General features: G+C 48.1%; 1 pseudogene; it reads left to right on the forward strand.

Annotated features, from left to right (window-relative positions):
• Window positions 1-11,507: 11,507 nt before the first annotated feature.
• Window positions 11,508-13,568, forward strand: LOC124672353 (annotated as a pseudogene).
• Window positions 13,569-18,295: the final 4,727 nt, after the last annotated feature.

Below are 18,295 nucleotides of genomic sequence, written 5' to 3' on the forward strand. Positions count from 1 at the left end.
TTGGCAGCCTTCATGGCCTCGACCCACACGGCGTATCTCAAGATGAAGATGCCGGCACCTCGTGGACCCTTAACTGTGGTGGGAAATTACAGGATCTCGCTGGAAACTGCTTCCGCCGGATCAAACCTGGCAGAATCGCTGGTGATCGCAGAGGAAAAGAAGAGGATGCAAACTGCGGTTGCGCCGGCTCGGCCTTCACGGTTGAGCTTAGCGGCAATGAGTGCAAGCTTGAGCGCTCCAGCTGTTCAAGCCGATAAAGGAAACAAAGGACATCGTGGCCGGATCCGGCTTTCCCCGAGCGTACCGTTCGTATCGGTGCCGGCCTCGGTGAGGCATAGGAAAGCGCGCTCGTCAGCTTCCTCCGTGAGAATCGGAATATCTTTGCCTGGTCAACAGAGGACTTGGTAGGTGTTCCGAGGGAGCTGGCTGAGCACTCTTTGAACGTCCGAAAGGATGCGAAGCCGGTGCGACAACCCTTACGCCGGTTTGCTGAGGATAGGAGAAAAATCATTGGAGAAGAAGTAACAAAGTTGTTGGTTGCCCGTTTTATCGTGGAAGTGCTGCACACTGAGTGGCTAGCCAATCCGGTGCTAGTCGAGAAGAAAAAAGATGAGAACCTCGAAGCAAAAGCTCCAAAGGTGTGGCGCATGTGCATCGACTACACCAATCTGAACAAGGCTTGCCCAAAAGACCCTTTTCCTTTACCGCGGATCGATCAAGTGATTGATTCCACTGCCGGGTGTGAGTTGTTGTCTTTCGTGGATGCTTATTCCGGTTTCCACCAAATCCCCTTGAAAAAGGAAGATCAAATAAAAATTGCGTTCATTACCCCGCACGGGGCTTATTGCTATGTCACTATGCCTTTTGGTTTGCGCAACGCTGGTGCAATGTACCAGCGCTGTATGCAAAAATGTTTGTTTGATCAAATCGGAAAAAATGTGCAAGTTTATGTGGACGATGTCGTGGTAAAAACTAAGGCAAAAGAAACCTTAATCGATGATCTCCGGCAAACATTTGACAACTTAAGAAGATTCCGGATGAAACTTAATCCGGCAAAATGCACCTTCGGTGTTCCTGCCGGCAAACTGCTTGGCTTTCTCGTATCAAGCCGGGGCATTGAGGTCAATCCGGTAAAGATCCGGGCAATCGAGAGAATGACGATACCGCGAGATCTTAAGGATGTACAAAAGTTTACCGGAAGCTTAGCATCGCTGAGCCGGTTCATAAGCAGGTTGGGAGAAAAGGCCTTGCCACTCTACGCTCTGATGAAAAAATCCGATACGTTTGTCTGGACCCCTCAGGCAGACGCGGCGTTTAAAGAGCTAAAAACAATGCTAGCCACTGCGCCAATACTGGCTTCGCCATTGGAAAGAGAGCCCATGTTGTTATACATAGCAGCAACTAACCGGGTTGTGAGTGTTGTTGTGGTAGTAGAAAGAGAAGAGGAAGGAAAAACCGTCCAGAGGCCGGTATACTACCTGAGCGAGGTGCTCTCTCTCTCAAAGCAAAACTACCCACACTTCCGGAAAATGACTTATGGCGTGTTCATGGCCGCCACGAAGCTCAAGCACTACTTTGAGGAGCACCCTATGAAGGTGGTGAGTGAGGCACCCATCTCCGATATCATGTGCAACAAAGATGCTAGCGGCAGGATTGCAAAGTGGGCGATCCAGATATCACCATACGTACCGGTGTATGAAAGAAGAGATGCCATCAAATCACAAGCTTTAGATGATTTCTTGGTCGATTGGGCGGAAATGCAGTACAAGCCCCCAGATCAAAGAATAGAATACTGGAAGATGCACTTTGACGGATCCAAACTCAAAGAGGGTCTAGGTGCCGGTGTGGTGCTCACCTCACCAAAGGGAGATCATCTCAGGTATGTTTTACAAGTGCATTTCAGGGCATCAAACAATGTCGCTGAATATGAGGCGTTGATCCATGGGCTTAAGGTCGCAAAAGAAATCGGTGCACACCGGATCATTTGCTACGGAGACTCAGATCTGGTGGTACAACAATGTTCCGGAGATTGGGACGCAAAAGATGCCAACATGGCCTCATACCGGTTTCACGTGCAAAAGATTGCCGGCTTCTTCGAAGGGTGTGAGTTTCACCATGTGCCGCGTGCAGAAAATGAAGCCGCGGATGCTTTGTCCAAATTGGGCTCATCTAGGCAAGAAATTCCTCCCGGGATAGCCTTGGCACACTTAAGAGTACCATCGATCAAACCGAGTCCGGAGTCGGAATCAATTTTTGTACCGGAATCACATGTTGCACCAATGGATATCGATGAAGCAAACCCGGGAACTGTTCCGGCAAACTCGGGGACTGTTCCGGTAAGCTCGGGGACTACAGTACCTGTACCGGAAGAAACAATGCTGGTGGATAGCATGGACATAGACGTACCGGTGTTCCTGGTTCGGGAGGCACCATCATGGGTTGAACCTATTAAGGAATTCCTGGTCAACGGCACTTTGCCGATTGACGAAAATGAGTCGAGAAGGATCCAGAGGAGGTCCAAAGCTTACACCATCATCAATGGCGAGGTGTACAAGAGAAGTGTTACCGGTGTCCTCCAAAGATGTGTGGAACCGGAAGAGGGAAAAGAAATGCTTGAGGAGATCCATCGAGGGGAGTGTGGGCATCACGCTTCGCCAAGGGCGCTGGTGGCAAAAGTGTTCCGGCATGGGTTCTATTGGCCCACGGCTTTGGAGAACGCGGAGGATCTGGTAAGAAAATGTAATGGGTGCCAGAGGTACGCCAAGCAAAATCATACCCCAGCATCCGGTTTAAAGACAATACCGCTAACTTGGCCGTTTGCCGTTTGGTGCCTAGACATGGTTGGCCCATTCAAAACCGCAAGGGGAAATATGACCCACATTTTGGTTATGGTGGATAAATTCACCAAGTGGCTAGAGGTGAAACCCATTGCAAAATGTGATGGGCGCACAACGGTGAAATTCTTAAAAGATGTTATTTTGCGGTATGGCTACCCACATAGCATTATCACTGACAATGGCACAAATTTTGCTCAAGGTGAGTTCAAAAGATTTTGTGAGGACAACAACATCCGGTTGGATTTGTGCTCAGTGGCACACCCACAAGGCAATGGCCAAGTTGAAAGAACAAACGCTTTGGTACTTTCCGGTATCAAACCAAGACTCATCGATGCGGTGGAAAAATCGCCGGGGTGTTGGCTCGATGAGCTACCATCAGTGTTGTGGAGTATAAGAACAACTCCAAACCGGTCTACCGGATACACTCCATTCTTTATGGTTTATGGAGCAGAAGTGGTCATACCAACCGACATTCTCCATGATTCACCAAGGGTGCAACTCTATACCGAAGAAGAGGTAAAAGAGGCCCGAGAGAACGATGTGGACTTGCTAGAAGAAGCAAGAGAATTAGCTTTGGCAAGAATAGCCATTTACCAGCAAAACCTCAGACGCTATCATAGCCGGAAGGTTAACCCGAGGGTGTTCCGGGAAGGAGACCTAGTGCTACGCCCAGTGCAGCGCACCGAAGGCCGGCACAAGCTTTCCCCCCCATGGGAAGGACCCTTCATTGTGAGCAAGGCTCTCCACAATGATGCCTATTACCTGACTGATGCACAAGAATGGAAGAAAGGAAAGGCGGACAGGTCCGGAGAGGAGACCAAGCGTCCGTGGAATGTAGCTCTGTTGCGTCCTTTCTACTCTTGAAGTTGTGGTGTAAGAAGTTCCTTTTTTGTACCTTATATGCTATGAATAAAAGATGTCGGAACCTCAAATGAATCTCGGGGACTACCCCTGAAAGTTTCATGCAATATATTTATTTTTTCAGTTCGACCGGTTGCTTAGTGAACATTTTTTCTTTCCGGTTTAGTAGCGTGCTAAACCTACCGGAGTCTTCGACTCTGCTGCTGTCCGCAACCCGGCTTCATGGCAAGCAAGATAAACCGGTAGCAATTAAGCACGCGAACTGCGAAAAGAGAGAGTGGGAACGAACAATCCGGGAAAGTTTAACTAACCCCGGTTAAACCGGTTTTTTGCAAAAATCTCGAGTTATTTATAAGTTCAAGAAAGTGCTTGTTTGGTAAAAGAACTTTGTGCTCATACGTCAAAGAACGCCCAGAGAAGGCAGGCAGAGCCAAAGAAAAAGAGCCAAATGTGCATTGAATTGAATGCGGAAGCAATTTCGGAATCTTTGCAGTGCAAGAAAAAGCAAATCAACAAGCAAATATGCTAAGGAAAACATAAGTTAATTAACTACCGGTATAGCGTACCGGCATAAACTGTTGTACCACAACCAAAATAGAGATTAAGTATTATCTTACATCATAGACCCCGGCATACCGGGGTAGAATTTAACGGGAAGTGTTTCCAAGTTGAACAGGGCAAGCATATCACGAGCAATCGGATAACGGACAACATTCAGCAACAGGGGCTTCGGGAGGAGCGTCGTTGGCATCAGGACCCTCTGGAGGCGCGTCACCGGCTCCGGCCTCATCAGCGTCTTCACCTTCCTCCTCGTCGCTCAGGTAGTCCTTGACGTCTGGAGGAGGGGGGATGAAGGTGCGCATATCGGCGTACTCCGCGATGTGGTACGCTCGATCCTGCCGCTTAGCGGTGAGGACCGGGTCCAGGTCGGTTTCAGCCCCTTCGCGCACGCCGGTGAAGGCGTCCAGGTCCAGCTCCGGGTACCAGGAGCAGGCAACGCGAAGCGCTGAGTCCGCTTCCGGCACGGGCAGCGAGAGCACCGCCACTCCCGGATCCTTCGGCCGGCACCCTTCGAGCGGTCGCCGATGAGGGAGAAGGTGTCCGGCACTTCTTCTCCGGGCCGAGAGTCCTCGTAGAGCTGGGTGGCCACATGCGGAATGTCGAGAGGTTCCGATCCACGCAGCGCATGTGGGAGACCCGCGCGTTCGGCCGCAACCAGGTGGTCATAGGGATCCCGGGCGCACCCGTGTTCTCATATGCTCAGTAGCACCCGGTGCTCTCCAACCTTCTTCACAGCAAACGCCTGGGAGTCCGGGAAGAGCCCTGCAAGACAAAGAAAAGAAGCTAAGCACATGGTACCGGAACAGATAAGCTTATAAGCAGGAATCGGAAAGGAAAAAAGAGAAACTTACGGAGGGCAAGCGCGTCAGTCTGCGTAACCAGAAGGTCGTACTCCTTCTGTTCCGCCTCCAGCCACGCGGCCTTGTCCTCGGCTGCCTTCCGCGCCTTGGCGGCCTCTTCCAGCTCAGCCTGCAACACCACATTGGCATTGCCAGCATCCTCCAGCGCCTCATGCAGCTTGGCCTCCGCAGCGGATTCAGCAGCCTTCAGCGCCTTGGCATGGTCAAGACCAAGCTGGATAAGCTGATCCTTGAGCTCCTTGTAGCTGGCTCTCTGGGCGCTCAGATCCTCCTGATGCTGCCGGATGAGCTGGTCCTTCTCCTCTGGAACCTGGAAAGAGAGTGTTAGCAAAGTTGTACTGATACAATGTAGAGAAAGCAAGTTAACTGGAAGACAGGAAGCTGTACCTTGGGCAGCGGCAAGCTGCGTCCTGAGGGCCTCAACAGAAGCTTCCGGGATGGCTGTTGAAATAGAAAATCATAAGTGTTAAGAATCGAGAGAAAGAAAGCTTTCCGGTAAAAAGATGCCGGAGGCGCAGAGATTTACCTTGGCACTTGCTGTGTGCCTCAGCGAGGTCCCGGTGCTCCCAAAGAAGCTCCTCAAAGAGGATCTTCCGAGCGTCAGCCGTGGTCTGTTCAAGGAAATGATGTTAGCTAAGAGCAAAGATCTTAACCCGAAACTCGGGGACTGGCTATGCCGGTTTCGCGCGTTTCCAGTTAAGTTTCGCGCTAAGAGCAAAGATCTTAACCCGAAACTCGGGGACTGGCTATGCCGATTTCGCGCGTTTCTAGTTAAGTTTCGCGCTAAGAGCGAAGATCTCAACCCGAAACTCGGGGACTGGCTATGCCGGTTTCGCGCGTTTCTAGTTAAGTTTCGCGCTAAGAGCAAAGATCTCAACCCGAAACTCGGGGACTGGCTATGCCGGTTTTGCGCGTTTCTAGTTAAGTTTCGCGCTAACAGCTACGCTCTCAACACGAAACTCGGGGACTGGGAGGATAGACAAGATTCAGCAAAAAAAGAGAAACCGACATAAAGTTGAAAGTTCAAGGAAAGATAGAAAAGAGCCAGAAGAAGAGAAACCAAGATAAATCAAAAAATGGAACAAGCTTTGTGAGACTTACCATCATGTTATTCGTGGCATCGAACCACGCGCTGTCCAGCTCCTTGACGGCCCGACGCAGCCGCATGAAGTGCTCTTCTGAGCACCGCTCACCAACAGGGTCAGGCGTCGGTAGCCGGTCCTTGCCCAGGCCGCGGGTCGCCTTGGACATGTCCGCGGCGTTCCACTTCTCCGCGTAGGGCAGCAAGTGCCCCAGCTCCCGGCCTTCGCGCTGGAACTCGGTGATCCGGCCAAGCAGGCCGGTGGCCTTCTCGCCGGCAGCGCTAGCGGCGTGGGCGACGTGCAGCACCAAGGGTTGCTGGCCGCCGGAGGGGGCGCTAGAAGCCGTTGCTTTCCCCTTGACGAGCGTCAAGGTCTTGGGCGGCGGCGCCGTTGGAGTGACACCGGCTGGCTCGGTGCGAGGAGCTTCCGGCGGTGGCGTTGGCGTGGTCCTGCGAGAAGGGGAAGCGCCAGGTGCGTCACCCGGGTTGGAGCTTGCCGGCGCGGAAAATTCCGGCGCGGCTCTGGAGGGGGAAGACGTCTTGGTCTTCTTCTTTTTCTTCTTTTCTAGGACGGGAGGAACCAGAGGTTCCGCCCGCCCGGCATCTTCTTCTCCGGCGCCGATGTTGCTGGCGCCGGTGTCTTGGTTCTCGGGAGGGGAGACAAGGTCCTCCTCCGCGCGGTGATCTGGCGGTGTAGGGGCCGCGCGCCCCGAACTTGTAGTGCCTCCCGCAGGGGAGGCAGAGGTGTTGCCGGCACCGCATGGTGCCGGGCTTGAGTGAGGAGGAGGAGTTGAGGTCCTTGCGGATCCGGCAGAGCCCTCAGGCCTGGGGCCGAGCTTGAGCGCGGGGCTGAAAGAGAGAAAAAGAAAGGGTTGGAAAAAAGCAACCGGAAAAGAACTTGGTAAAAACAAAACAAGCAGAGAAACGGGGCCTTACCCAGAAGAGGTCGGCATCCGCCCGCTCTTGTAGCGCCTCACGCCTGCGACCTTCCCCGCAAAGGGTTCAGTCCGGAAGCGCTTGGAAGCAGGGGCCTGGCTCGAACCGGCGTCAGAGGCCGGAGCCTTGTTCTTTTGGCCTTGGGCCATGAGCTTCTCCACAAACTCTTGGCCTGCCTCGGCCTGCAGGGGAGGAACGTGCTCGTGGACCTGCAGGTTGATGTTGGCTGATGGAACATCTACAGAGGAACAATAACAGAAGAATATGAGAGATCAAAAAGAAGAGCTACCTCAAGCAAGGTCAGGTCGTCAGACGAACCGGATGGTTCCGGTGGAGATTTGCCGAGGCGCGAGGCAGGAGTCCGGCCCATCTTCAGTGTCCCGCCAATGAATGTAGGGGTCCGGGTCGAACTTGTCCAGAGCACGCTTCCGGCAAGGGCCTCGCCGGTCTGAGTCAATGCGGGGGAAGCTGTCCTTGGCCTGAAAACAAAAGAAAAAAGGGTTAGTCACAGTATAAAAGTTACCGGTAAACCGACCCGAGTTGCGTAATTTCTTACTTCTTGGGTCGGAGGGTTAGTGGAACTGAGGGGCCGGAGGCCCCATTCCCAATCATCCGGCATGGCAGTCTGGCAGATCTGCCTAGCCTTGAGGACAATGTCCTTCTTGCTGAGAGGAAGTCCGGTGATCTTGGTAGGATCACCGGGACCATACATCTCGCTCATCTTATGAGCGCGGCGCTTAAGAGGAGGCACCCGGCGCGAGATGAAGGCGCGGATAATATCATCGGAGCAGATGTTAGTCTCCTTCATCAGCTTCTCCATGAAGCGTACCACCCGGTTTGTTTCGATGTGATCTGTCTTCGGGTTGTAGCTCCAGTTGATTTTTCTGGGCGGCGCCGGATTAAAAGGCGGCAGATCGATGAGATCTGTGGCGCCGTCGTTCTTCACATAGAAGAAGGTCCCTTGCCATAGCCGGCATGACCCGAGACCGGAAAACTTGAAAAAAGGGCTCCCTTGGCGGGAGCCGATGATGCAAGACCCGAATTGTACGGGGGGTTTGGGTTTAGGGATTTCCTTGCCCTGAACGGAATTGATCCGAAGAGCAAAGAAACGGGCAAACGTCTCGCGAGTGGGACGAATGCCGATATAAGCCTCCATAAAGGTGGCATAGCAAGAGAGGTAGAAAACGGCGTTGCCGGGAAGATGGTGAGGTTGGAGTTGGTAAAAATCAAGGAAACTCCGGAAGAAAGGAGAGGCGGGAAGGCCGAAGCCGCGCTCGAAGTGAGCGAGAAAAACAACGCGTTCACCGGGTTCAAGCACCGGTTCAATCTCTTCGCCAGGGAGCCGGCAGGATACTCCCTCCGGAATCCTTCTGGACCGGTAAAGCCAGTCAATTTCGTACTGGCTAACGTTGGAGCCCATCCAGGCCCCGCGTGTGATACCGGCGGGATCTACGCCGGAAGCTTGGCTAGAGCTACCGGCTTCTTGGTCGCTACCGGAATCGATGTCCATCTGGACAAGATCGGCGATTAATCCGTCGGAGGATTGGCTATGCCGGCTATCAGAGGAAGAGGCAGAAGAAGAGGCAGAGGAAGACTCCTCACTAGACATGAGATTGGACGCGGAGAAACACGAATCCCACGATTTACCCCCGCGAAGATCTACGAGTAAGAGAAAAAGCAAAAGAAAAGGAGAAGTAAATACACCACCAACTCAAGATCTAGAAAGCAAGCAAAAAAGGGATAAACGCAGATTGAGCCTAACCTGAGGCGGCGGAGTCGTAGAGGAAGTGCCTCGCCGGTGAAGTGGCGAGCTTGCGGTTGGCGAGGAGGTCCGTCGACGGCGAGGTGGAGAAGAGCTTGAGGAAACACCAATGCCGCGACCGCGAGAGGAGCACCGCAGAGGTTCTTCGCGCGACGAAGTTCGGCGACGTCCGGCGGAGCAGTAGCGGAGATTCACCGGGCGGCGGAGCTCGAGCGGCGAACGAAGCGGCGGAGGTGCAGAGAGCAAAGGACACTGTGCGCGAAGAAGTGGGGAATGCGAGAAGAGGAAGAAGAAGGGGCGGTTTCGCCTTATGAAGGAAGAGAGAGAGGTGGGCCGAAAACCGCCGGGCCGCGGCGGTTCGGTCCGCGGGCCGCGACGGTTCGCTCCACGGGCCACCGCGTGGCGCAGCGATACACGCGTAAAAACAGAAAGCCACAGGGAGGTGCACACGGATCCAGAACGGTGGCTAGGATCCGCTGTGAGGCAGTTAATACGCGCGCGGAAGCCGAAGGGAAGTGATCCCTGACACTGACGCGTCAGTCACAGTGCGCATGTCACTGACAGGCGCGGGGCCCGAGAAATTCTCGACTTCGCCGAGAAGGTGTTTAATGACTAAGATGCCGGAGGATAAGATACCGGAAAATGCCTTGCAAAGAGAGAAAACGTGAGTCCGGGCAAAGATGCCGGATCTAAGCTAAGCGCCGGATAGATTAAACCGGTATCCAAAGACGTGAGAACCTGGCATGGTCCGTTGGATAGAATCCGCCAGACTATACCAGCTTCGGGGACTAATGTTGGGGGGATGACCCCCGGTATGCCAAAGGCATGCCAAACCGGATGGTTTGAGCCATCAAGATACCGGTTTAATGTTCATACCGGAGCACAAAGATAAGAGTTTGGCTAAGTAAAGCTAAGCCGGTATCCCCAAGAGGGGTATACCGGAACCGGGTAAAGAAGACACCGGGCTACCGGAAAGAAGAGCATGTCGGCAGGACTGGTCAAAGATTCTCTTCAGAGCTAGAGGACAAGGATGAGCTAAGCAAAGTGGCTTTAATCGAAGGCCTGACGATAAAGAAGAGGATGACGATCAAAGAAGCCGGAGGACGTCAGCCTCCCTGATTAAAGAAGACCCCGGTGTCATCTATGATTAAAATAACTTTGTAAAGTAGTTTGTCTAGTCAAAGATGCCATTAGGGTTTCTTCCCCTGTAAGCCACCCTCTCCCCTATATAAGGAGAGGGGACACACCCGTACTCGGGAGCGATGAGCAGAGAGAGAGAGATCATGTAAGCACAAACTTGTAACCTGTGGAGATCAATAAAGAAGATGATCTAGAGCGAGTTCTTCCTTATGTCTTTCTTCTTCTACCTCTAGCTTTGGCTAAGTTCTTGAGGAAAGCATCCGGAAGTTCATCCCATCTAATCACAAACCCTCCCCCGAATCCTCTAGCGTCCATTCGGCCCCAACTTAAGCCATCTTATGGCATCTGTCTGTTCACCACGACGACAGTGCTACTGCATCCAATCCATAATAAGTAATAAATAAGAATCTTATTTGTAGATAAAATAAAAAATAAGAACTTAGCAAATGGATCTGTTCATAAAACAATTCATAGCAATTGGGACAACAAATATAGTTGTAGTATACGTGGAAAATAATCAGAGTTTTAAATAGCGTGGTAGCATCGCTATAGTGTAATCACAACACTTCCACTAAACATATGCTCTTTTAGCGCTAAATATAATCTTCCGCTAATAGCTCGCTAAATTGTGGTAACACACTAAAAAGGACTAAAAATCAATGTTCAAGAAATCGCTAATCGTTAACTTATCGGTCGGCCTTAAAATAGAGATTAATTTCTTATCGGCCGATTAATCGATTTTATCGATCAGCTTACTTTTTGTAAATCCTAATTTTCGACACTAAATTTTCTATAATATGCTATATAAAAATAATATTGAAGCATTGAAAATAAGTATTACTTGATTCATTGCATTTGAATCAATAAAAATGAAAATTTTGAGCTAATGCACATTTCTACAAGACTATAGGAGGAAAATATCGAGTGCAAGACCGAATTTCAGCGAGATTTCACTGAAAATCGGCCATAATATCGGTCTTCAGACTAAAAATCAGGTGAAATATTGGCTATCAGACTGAAAACCGGTCGCAATATCGGTGCCGGTGTTAAATCATCCGATATGCCGAAATCTTATCGGTTACCACCCGATTCACGATAAATCGGTATCTCGGTCGATTTTTTAACATTGCTAAAAATCTCACTATTTCTTCCGCTAAGTCCAAATATTTTCATTTTGGATTTTAAAGTTAGACATGGGTATGTAATATGCATTTATGCACTACTTTTATTACTACAATCATCATTATTGTTCAGTACAAGTTCGTATCATTCAATTTTTTCCTATTTATAGATGATATGAATAGTTGATGCCTATTTTTTCTAGGATTTTTCTTATTTTGTAGAAAACGCCAAATGGATTTTCTTCGCTATAACTTCGTTGCAGTTTTTCTTAGCGCTTGGAAATATTCAAAGCTAAGACACCATTATTATGCAACAATTATACAAACTAGATATGAAAATTTAGAAAAATGGTATACCACAATTCAAAAATGGTATACCAGCACCAGAATGGTGCCATGCTATAGCACATGAATACTTTTTTTTATTGTAATATAATTGTGGTATATCATTTCTAAATCACCATTTAATTGCGGTATAGGGTATAGATATCCAGATCCGTGTGTCAAGTGTGGTGTTTAGGGCCCTAACACATCTACTTGGGTTGGCTGCAACATATTATCTTAAAAGTTAGGATTAGCTGAAAAAGATGTACTCCATCCATTTTAAATTAGTTGGCATAGTTTTTTTTTCTAATGAGCGAACCTACACGGGACTAAATCTGACAAACGCTGCTACAACTAGTTTTTTTTTTACAAACAAGTACATAAATGCTCATATACACGTATATACTCACCCCTATGAACGCACACACGTACACCCTATCCTATAAGCACCTAGCGGATTGCTACAATTAATATGAAACAAGAGAGTACGTATTTGCTCGGTTTTTACAGTACCTTTGGTATATTTGTCTACATCTCACGTCTCCTGTGCTTTCAAGAGTAGTAGAATTCGTTGGAACCTGCCCTAAATATTTGCAACATACTCAATGAATATAGATAAACTTTATCTTATATTTTGCCACATCTGGGAACTGAGTATAGTAGAATTCAAAAGTCCAAATCCGGAAACATACCGGAAAATCAAGCCCACACGGGTCGGTCGGAGTTAGGGATCTAGTCGGAGTCGAAGCCCTCTGTTTCAGTTCTTCACCTAAAACGCGAAGAAACCCTAGTCCCCATCTCAACCCCCAGCCATAGCCATGGATTCCACCGCCGACCCCAAGGGCAAGCGCCCTCTCTACCAGGAGGACGGCCTGGCTTACGCTAGGGCCGCCGCAGCAGCTGCGTCCGCGACCGCGGTGCCGGATGAGGCGGAGGCGAAGCCGAAGCCAAAGCCCTCGTCTTCCTCGGAGGAGGCGAAGCCGGAACCGGAGGCGGAGATGCCTCCCCTGGTGCTGGTGGCTGAGGACGGCGTGGAGGTGAGCATCTCCCGCCCCGCGGCGCGGATGTCGCACATGCTCCGCCTCCTGATGGAGGACAGCTGCGCCGACGGCCCCATCCCCGCCCCCAACGTCCACTCCGACATCCTCGACCTCGTCGTCCAGTACTGCGAGAAGCACGGGCCGCACTACGACCCCGAGGCCTCCGAGCGCGCCCGCAACCCCTTCCCGCCCTTCCCCGTCGAGCTCACCCCTACCGTCTCCTCCATCAAGCCCGTCACCTACGTCGACCCCGACCCGCACGGCCTCAAGGACTGGGACAAGGACTTCATCTCACTCGACAACTCCACCCTCTTCGAGGTCATCCTGGTAAAGCGAATCCTCAACCTTCTTGCTCTATCTTCTACTCCACAAGTACTTGGATTGCCTGGATAGATTGGTACCAATCTGTTAAATTTGAGAGTTACTGGATAGAGAGAGAAAGCACTTAGGAGACTGCAATTACAAAATTGTACTAAATAAATCAGGAATTTGCTTCTGCATACAAGGTAATGGAAGGAATAACAGATTGAGGATCTGAGGATAATTTTGTTTGTTAATGTGTGTGCAGGCCGCCAACTACCTGAACATCGAGGACCTTCTGGACCTGGGCACCACAACGGTGGCTGACATGATGAGGGGGAAAAAGCCAGAGGAGATCCGGGAAATCTTTGAGATCGAGAACGACTACACACCTGAGCAGGAGGCCGAACTCAGGAAGGAGAACGCGTGGGCCTTCGAGGACTAAATAATGATGCATATCTTGCTTTTTGTCTATGCTGCTACTCTTGGGTTCATGTACAAAACCTCACCTTAAGTTCGGTTCCAAGTAGGCCTAGATAGATGGATGAGTCGGTGAAAACCAAAGACTACCATATGGATTTATTGATCATCCTATACAAAATTCTGTTGTGAACTGTTGATGCCTGGATGGATGATTTCAAAGTGGTTGAATTGACGGAACTTTAATTCCAACTTGTGTTCAGCTTAGTTATTTTTGTCAGTTGTACGTGGTTTGCAGTTAAGTTTTTGCTGGTATCTTGGTGAATTTTTGGTGCGCTCATTGCAAAATTTTGTTCAGTTACAGTTTATTGTTTGTGTTTCTATGCTCAACCGTACCTGCTTCTTCTATTTAAATTGAGAAGGTAATTTCATCAGTGTTTGATACAGTTCTGTAAATTAGTGATGTTTGCTTGTTCCTGTTTCTCTTCTTTGCCCTGAGCAGAAATCAACTTCAAGTTTATAGATAAGTTGGAGAAAACCGAGACTATGTGTGGAACGGTTAAGGTTGTAATGTACAACACATATTTCTTTCATGTAAATGTGATGGATGTTCTGAATGTGTTAGTTATGTCACCAGAATTTCTGAATATGGTAAGCTTTTGCCCATTTGCTCTTAGCTCATCTGTTCAAAAATACTTATCGCTTACACACTGATGATATATGAGCTGTGAATTTGGTAAGCTAATTGCACATTTACTCTTAGTTGCTCCATCTTTTCTGAAACACTTGTCGCTGACACTGATAATTGTTATGTTGTGATCCAAATTCGTATAAAAGAGAGGCTGACTTCTGACGAGCAATGAAGGGATCTTCATCACATTCTGAGGGCCTTTTGATAATTACCCAGCCAGCATACCATGGTGGAGGGCTGGAGGCAATGCCCTCGTACCGGCAGAAGACGGTAGGCTGTGTGGTTCATTGGCCTTGACAAGTTCACACTCTACCTGTGTACTATGGTTGCTGCAACTGGTCCTAAAAGAAAGGATATGTGGGTACGAGGCTGAGTTATAAGGCTGAATGGGCTCTCCATTAGCCACCTGTATCACAGGCCATCTTTGATCGGCTCTGCTAAAGGCCCTGATTCAGATCTTGTTTTCGTGAGCCTATATGTTGGCATCTTCATGATTGACCTTGAATCAGCGTGCGCGACAAAGGTGTTCGAGAGGGATGAATTCAACGCCATCTTTGCCTACATGAGCTTTTGCGCTCCAGGTGATATCCTCAAACCTGTCAAATTCTCTATGTTTGAGTTTTGTGGATACCTGCCAGAAAGAAGTAACCAATCACTTGCTTATTTTAGATTTCTCTACATATACCTAAGTATAGTAGTTTCTATGCTGAAGCTCCCCCCCACAGACATAATCTTGCTAAACCTTCTGAATAAGTAGCATGCAAAGTTAAAACATGCTATTTTTTGTTTGAAACCCAATGGTGCATTGAAAAAAATAGATCGCTTTAGATTTTGGAGCTAGATTGTTGTGGCAAGGATAATTGTGCTAGACAATATCTTTTCAGTCACTTGGCCAGTGGACCAAGGAGGTTTGGTTGAGTTTATATTGGACCATAATCTTATGAACATTTCTCCTCGATGCAAATAATTATGGAAGTTACAAGATGCAGAGGGTCAGTGCTTAAGAATAGTGTGCTTTCCTTGACAGAGTTTAAATTATTGTACACGTTTTTTGTGTCATGGTTTAGTTGAGGAGTTAATAATCTTCCAATATTTTTGCAGTAAAATAGGAAACTGGGATAGCATCAGTCCTTTTTCTTATGATTAGCTTGATGGCCGACCTCTTTCTGAACACTTTCCTATGCCTTTGAACTGAACTACTTTAGTGCGAGTTCCCTTCTGAGGCTCAAGGATGTGTGACGTTCAGAAGGGTGTGGGGATTGGGAGAAAAATGTGCAACTCCGGCTGAATTTAGATAAAAACATGTCAATCTGTCAGTCCTATGTGATTCTTCAGATCGATTAGGAATTTAGTATGGTTTTTCTATCCTTATAAGAATTCTATGCTTACTGAAACTACGATGCCCTGAAAAAAACACAGTTCCAATTTACTTACAAAGGGATATAAAATTTTAAATTGGCATTTGTAATAGGAACTTTTCTTTAACTGTTATATGCAATTATGCATAGGTACAACATTATTTTAACCAAGTCTATGTGGCCCATTGTACTCTGTTTGTTTGATCCACACAACATTCTCGACCAGCTGAGTCTTGATCTGGGTAATGTCTTTCTGGAGATCTGCCATACACTGGCCATGATTTGGATGTGTGGTTTATTTTGGGCCCTAAACGGAAGTTAGGAATAGAGCAATGTTTTTTCTTTTAACTTGGACCCTAGAGCAATGTTAGCCAGCTGATGGTTCACTACAAACTCATCAAATGTGTAACTGCTTGGTTTTTGTTGTTGTTCATCACGTATGCAGTGCGACATGGAGATGTTACAGTAGGGAAGCTGGGTGTTGTTGCAGCAAACAACATGTCTTCCACAGATCTCGACGATGGAGTAACAGCACTGCGTTTGGAGGCGCTGTAGACTTGCTGACGTTCAGCTGTTAGTTCGAGCTCTGCTGATGTATTGATACCATGGTCGACTAAGCCGTTTCTGGAATGTTGGTGGTGATGAGTTCTTAGGCGATGCTGTTGGCCTGATGCTCTGCTTTGTCTTCATGTTGCTCAGGCGTTTTGTTACCTGGCCTTGTAAGAACTTATGAGCTTCACTTGTGATCTGGGGAGCAGTTTTGCTTCCCCTGTTTCAAGTAAATTAGCATAACTTTCGCAAGTGTACCTGTTGAGAGAACAATGTGCTGTGTTTAGCATTTGTCATGTATGATATAGTTTTCAGTTCACTCTCGAGATATCAATTTGGGAATGAAATTCGCCTAGACTTGGAACTGTATGGTCGCATGAGCAGTGGCTTGAGTCTTCTCGGGTTTGCCATGATCTTATAATTCGACGAACTCTTCTGTTCACCGGATATTGCACAAATCCTTTTTTTAGGTGGACTCAAGTGGTTGTGGACTGCTGATGGAATTTTTTCAGTAGTTTCAGTGTATCAAATTCAGTTTGAGGGGCGGATTCGCCCTAGCTCCTCCAAGCGCATTTGGGACTCAGATGCGCCTCTAAAATGTCGTGTTTTTGCATGGCTTGCTGCTATGGGAAAGTGCTTAACCGCAGACAACTTGCTGATTTGAGGAATCCCTCATAATCCCATATGCTCGCTTTGTGAAAGGCAACCCGAGACAAGTGTGCACCTGCTCGCCAACTGTGATTTTTCGATGCGGGTCTGGCAAAAGGTTCTAAGAAGAATGGGAAGGCCACTAATATCTCCGTTACATTGTGCCGTTTCTCTATATGATTGGTGGGAAGTGCAAGCAGACGGACTAAATAATCAAGGTTCCAGAGCTTGAAACTCATGTGTCACGATTGTTTGGTGGATGCTCTGGAAAGAGAGGAACGATCGCGTTTTCAACAACAAGAGGGCCACCCTGAATCTGTCTACATGAAGATCATTGATTTAGCGCAAGACTGATTGTTTGCAGGGCGCACATTACTAAGGAGATTGGCTCACAGGCCGCGAGAACCTGACTGAATTGGCAAGAACATTTTGGTGTCTCGCTGAAGTAAAACTTCAGTTTGCTGGGAGTTCTAGCACTTGGTGTATAGCTTTGTTTTGTCAGTTCTGCTAAAACTTTCTTTTCCTTTCCTTTTGTTTTGGTGTCTTTTCTGTTTTCTGTAAGTTCAGCTGCACTCTGCGTGTTTTTTTTTCTCCTATTATCAATGAAAGCAGTGCCTACTGCCTTTCGTCAAAAAAAAGGTGAACTCAGCTCCTGTTGTGGCCCTAACGGGAAGTCGGCTGTTGGGCCAAATTTGTTCAGTGCCCTGTTCAGTTTATATCAATTTGAGCATTAATTTGACTAAATTTTGTGCGAATCCCCAAAGGCTGGAAATGTTGCACACAAAGAAAAATGCTACGCCATTGACTATCATGAAAACCCGGGAAGGAATAAGGAGCACAAGCCAGTACAACACTCAGCAGAAGATATTTCTTAAACTCAACATCGGTGGTGCCTTCACACCAGGGCAGCGCCATGCAGGCGGGGAATTATCATGTGAGACTACTAATGCAAGGTGATTGTTGCAAGTTCATTTCGTGCCAAGCTCAGTGCGGCAGTGCAGGCTGTGAACCTCGCAGAGCAAATGGGGACATCCTGTTGTCATTGAGATAAACTCCCTCGGAGCTGCTGATGTTGGCACTGGACAAACGTGAATCCGATGCTTCGCCGTTGGCGGTTGTGCACTTGTGCTTGGAGAAGTTCCACATTCGTACTTGTTTCTCCCAGTGTGGTATTTAGGCTTGTAAGCGAGAGTTGAATAGACTGTCCCATGAGCGCTGGCTAGAATGGGGTGGTCGTGTGATGTAAACAGAGCGTTGCTTTGTGACCAACTGACCATGATGTACGAGCGACTGATGCTGCTATTGTTGCGGGTGATACCCCAAGTTTGGAAATAAAGTTAGACTTTCCCTAAAAATGATATTGCAAGTTGCATCTTCATTGATAGTTAATTAATTTTGAATTAAATAAGTTCGAATCAATAGTATTTTGTACTCATACTACCTCCTGTTCCGATCTCGATTTTCATAAGTTCGCCGCAGGATAAATGGATTAGAAAATGGTAATATAGGATAGCCTTAATTATTTGGTTTCAGACTTATCTCATGTGATCTTCAAATCCTAATTTGTTATTGAATATTGATAGATCGATTTTTATATTCATGCATGTTTTGCAAGTCTTATGATTGTATTTTTCATATTGATCGAGCTAGACGTGCTTAGTGGTGCAAGGTGTCGGCTCTTATCATTGATCTCAAAGTCCACGGTACACTCCGATTATTGATAGATCTACTTTTGTACTCATGCCCATTTTACATATAAACTTTTATCAGAGGGATAGTATTCGAGACGTGCTTAGTGCAAGGTGT

This window comes from Lolium rigidum, chromosome 7 (assembly GCF_022539505.1).
Source record: "Lolium rigidum isolate FL_2022 chromosome 7, APGP_CSIRO_Lrig_0.1, whole genome shotgun sequence".
Taxonomy (NCBI): Eukaryota; Viridiplantae; Streptophyta; class Magnoliopsida; order Poales; family Poaceae; genus Lolium; species Lolium rigidum.